This window comes from Cupressus sempervirens, chromosome 1 (genome assembly GCF_028749045.1).
Source record: "Cupressus sempervirens isolate cs-2001-9-10 chromosome 1, ASM2874904v1, whole genome shotgun sequence".
Taxonomy (NCBI): Eukaryota; Viridiplantae; Streptophyta; class Pinopsida; order Cupressales; family Cupressaceae; genus Cupressus; species Cupressus sempervirens.
The window spans coordinates 6,370,968-6,375,661 of NC_143118.1; the positions used below are offsets into that span (position 1 = coordinate 6,370,968).

Sequence of the window (4,694 nt, forward strand, 5' to 3'; positions counted from 1 at the left end):
TCATGCTTTCTGTAAAGACTTTCGAAGCAATCACCCAAGTGCATTTCACAATTCTTCATTGTAATCTCTTAAAAATGATCTTCATTTGAGACAAATCCTTAATCAAATTGTTCTAATGTGAGACAATTAAAAAGTTGTGTATCATCCATAGTTACACCAACCTGGGGGACGGGGGGACGGCGAAACGGGGGGACAAGTTTCCGGGACGGGGGGACAGAGGGGCCTTAATTTGGGAACGGCGGGGGGACGGTGGGGGGACGGCGGCAGGGGACAAGAGGGGTGTATATATCTATGCATATGGTATTTAAAAATGTTTGTTATGAAAATATGTATTGCAATATAGGATGTAAAGATGTAAAAGAGTGAATACTTGAAACATTGCATTGAATTGGAGCATCAAACATTAAACATAAATAGTTGAATTTGCAAATAGTGAATAGCAGGATGTCTCCCATCCTCGGTGGAGGTGGTGGAATCTAGTGGCACCGCTGGGGACGGGGAGACGGAGTCCCCAAGTCTCCGGTGCGTTGAAGTCTCCGAGACGTCGGGCAAAAAGGGGGGGGACGCGTCCCCGTGTTACTATGGTATCATCTCAAATATTGTCTCTATAAGACAATATGAAACAAAGGTAATTTAGTCTCTTTAGAGACAATTTCACTTTTGTCTCTTTGGAGACAATACATGTTTTCTATTTAGAGATGTTATTTAAAAATTAAAATAATATTATTCTTTTCCTAATATTTTTAACATCTAATGTTTGTACAAAATAATGCAATATTCAATGTAATTATTTCTTACAAGACACTCAACAAAGTAGCATAACAAATTGACTTGGCCAGAAAAATATATTAATTTATTTATTTTCAATACTTTGTTTCTTACAAAATGATGTGGGTGTTCCTCCACTACAACCAATAAGTATATTGCAGATATGGCATAACCATCACTGAATAATAACATTGATTTTCTTTTATTGTATAACCTTGTAATGAAGTACTTAAACTGACCTTGACACATACTCCACTTGTCCACATGTCCACCTAGTCTAATGGTGTAGTACAAAAGATCCTTGATTTAAATACATATTCTTATGAAGAGTTGTAATGCTTTCGACATGCCACATCTAGAATGCCCACATCTGGGTGCAATTTCCCAACAATGGTTTGAAACAAACACGAAGCATCTCATTTTCTTGATATGCCTTTTGTAGTTGAAGGATAGAAACATTTAGCAAGCATCTCACATTTTCTTCAAGGTTTTTTGTTAGCCTAAAAGAGAAAAGAAATGTAAGGATATAAGATAACTAATCAAATGATGATGCTCATATATGCAAAATTCATTAACAAAGGAATCATGTAGAGAATGTTGTGAATCAAGAGATCGCTCAAATTGAAGTATGCATGAATCTATTACCTATTTTTTGTTGTGGGGGGTAAAAATAGGCTTTCTGACAATTCTTAGGTCTTTTTATAAAGATTGTAGATGTTATCTCAAGTAATTGTAAGAAATCATAACTCTTCTTTTAGAAATAAATGATGGAGGAAAGAACACCAAGAAGTTTGAACTGCTTAAAGTATGTCATTTCTGTTTATATTGTTTGTAGTTTTATATCTAAAACATGTCATGTTTATTTTTCTTGGGAGGACTTTTCAGTTGGGACAGAAGTGGCCAAAGATAGATTATTTAAGCTTCTAAAAGTGGATTTCATCGATGATTCAAAGATAGTTGTTCTAATTTACGGGTTTGGTGGAATTGGAAAAAAAACTCTGGCATGTCTTCAAGACTCTAGACTTTCAGGCTTACAAAACCTGCAGACTCAATATGGATGCAAACTATTCCAAAAATGATATCAAGTTGTTGCTAAAGTAGATGTTGAGGGAGTTGTTTGGCCAAGGGAATGTCTAGTTGAACAGTTGCCAGAAAGGTTGGGATCAACTAACAATGGCTTTTAGGGAAGAAAATGGTCCCATATTCGTGTTTATTGACAATACCCTCATGATGAGATGAAACTGGGGCTGAAGACTAGAAACTTGAACTGTTTGGAAAAACTATTCCCATACATCTTTTCAACTTTCAGAGATAGAGGGAAATTAGTAGCATCAACAGAGAAAATGAATTGAAGGGTTTTAAGCATTACCCACATAATGAACCGAGCTAGCGATAAAAGGGTTTAAATATCAACACAATATGAAAATAAAAGGGTTTCTTCTATTGCATCACCCACATAATGAATCGAGCCAGAGAAATTTTTTTATGAAACATTTATATAATACCCACATTACAAAATTAAAAATACAAGTCGTTGAGGAAATTTATTACCTGTTTAAAGTGTAGATCTAAAAGCTAAATCAATGGAAAGCTTGGTTGAAATGGCCACTCTATCTGGTCTATGCAGAACTTTTGAAGAATGTAGCTAGGGCAAAGAAAAAAAAATCTGATACCTTATGCAGTCGGTGCCTTCTGTAACTGATGCCTTGATGTAGTCGATTGTCTTTAATATTATCATCTACTGCCTTGATGATGCCATGGTCCTCCCTTGAAGTAGAAAATTGTGCAACTGATGCATATGCTTGAAAACATGTTGAAGAATATCTTTCCTTCCATTATTGTAGCCAATGATGGCTCAATCCTTGCCCTGATTGGAAATGGAGACAAGCAGCAGACCATCAGTTCCCATGGGCTTGAAACCACGAGTTGAGGGCTATGACTCTGAGTAGAATATAAGAAGAATGAAAGTTTTATTATCCAAACTATTAAAGCATATTGAAAACTAATTTTTTATAAATATAATATAAAAAGTGTTTTTCCAGTTGTCTTCATTCAAATAATTAAAATTTAAAAAATAACATAAACTTGAAACTTGTGTTTAAGAATATCTAAAAACTTGAGTTAAAGATATAAACAAAATTTTGTCTTTAATGAATGTCTCTAATAGGGCTATCATGTAGTAGTGAGATGGATGCAACAACGTTGATTAAGTCTTGTGAATGCAATTTGTTCACAATATCTTTGCTTCCTAAAACCTGTCAAAAGATAAATTTGTGCAAGATGCCTAGCCCTATCTTAACTCTTTTGTAATTATACCAAATTAATGTTTTTGGTTGGAAATCCTTTACCTACAATATCCGAAATGTTAAAACCATGTCAATGGTTCTTCTACAAGTAATTAATTTTTATTTATAATACTAATATTCTTTAGCTTCTCTCATGCACAATAAATGCATCCTTATCTTGCTAATCTCTCTTTTTTTATTTTTCCTCTATTTTTTAATTCTGAAAAATGTATTTAAACCCACCAAATTCATTCTAGACCAATTAGAAAATAGGAATAAGCATATAATAATTATTTTTTAAATCTAATTTTCCCAAACTTTGAAAAATGACATTTGATTAGTCATAAAAAATAAAATGAGGGGGTCTAATAAAAATATTAGTTCCCTGCCTTATATAAGGCATGCACCAACAATTATTAGAAATTTAGGTTAGTTGTGTGATATTTGCGTTGAAAAGACCAATAACGAAATAGTACTAATACAATAGCATATCCACATTTCTCACTTGCATGTTGAGTCATATATATTTGCTTCACTTTGTACATTGCTTGTTAATCCTATTCACACAAACTAAAATATGACATGCATACATACTATAAGATAATATTTAATATAACATTAAAAATTAACAATTATTATAATGTCTTGATACATTTTAATATATGTGTGTATGAGTACAATAAATTATTAAGGGCATTTGTATGTAGAAGTGTTAGGATTACTTAGACATAAAATAACAATTACTTGCGAATATAAACAATATTAAAAAGGAATAGAACATACATAAATGAAGCATGAGATGCAAAAAATTAATGTGGTTCACCCAATCTTGGGCTACGTCCACCAAATAAAGAGTCCAATATTATTATTGAGTACTTCAACCTATTACAATCTCCAATCACCCTTACAACTCAATACGATTACAAGAAGTTATATTCTCTTTAGAAAAAACCTAACCCTAAGCCAATATTACATAACTTATTTCGGCTCAACAAGTTGACCCTAACATACTTGAAGAGTCAATCTTGGGAAATGGTTGATGACTCAACTCAAAAAAAATTGATGAGTTAACCAAAAATAAATAAGAAATTAAGGGTGATGCCCCAAACCCCACACCTTATAAAAAGTGTACATTACTTGCATGATCATTCACCACAAATCAATAAGTTCTCCAATCTTTCTTAAATTAGATAGATACAAATAGAATTATAATTTTTTACTCCAATTACGAGTTACAAGTGTCTCAAAGTATACTCTTTTCTAATATACAATCTCAACATGTATAATTTTTTATTTCAATTATGCATGTATGTAAAATCATCAAAAAGTTTTCTATTTGGAGGTTATTTATGATACAAATTTTTGTGCATTTAGGCACTAGTATCCTCCTAACACAAATATGTTTTCTATCTTTAAAACAACAAAAAAATATATTAGAAAAAATAAAAAATGGGGCAAATAAGTTTCACAAATAAATTATCAACTTCTAGTAATAAATACAAAGTCAATCATTTTGATCAAGCTAAAAAAGAAAATAGTAATGTTGTATTTTGAGGGAGAAAAAAATGATGGAATGTGAAGTCATCATTGTGAATTTACCTTCTTTGGTTGATTCATCATTGCATATGCACCTTCTTCAAT

The 4,694-nt window shown here is 32.2% G+C and overlaps 1 long non-coding RNA gene across 1 annotated transcript; it reads right to left on the reverse strand.

Annotated features, from left to right (window-relative positions):
* Window positions 1-831: 831 nt before the first annotated feature.
* On the reverse strand, window positions 832-2,712 carry LOC149575863 (uncharacterized). Its single transcript, XR_016355622.1, has 2 exons — window positions 2,442-2,712; window positions 832-1,268 (listed from the first exon to the last, which is right to left on the reverse strand). It is a non-coding gene; the product is annotated as an uncharacterized LOC149575863 (long non-coding RNA).
* Between the last annotated feature and the right edge of the window lie 1,982 nt (window positions 2,713-4,694).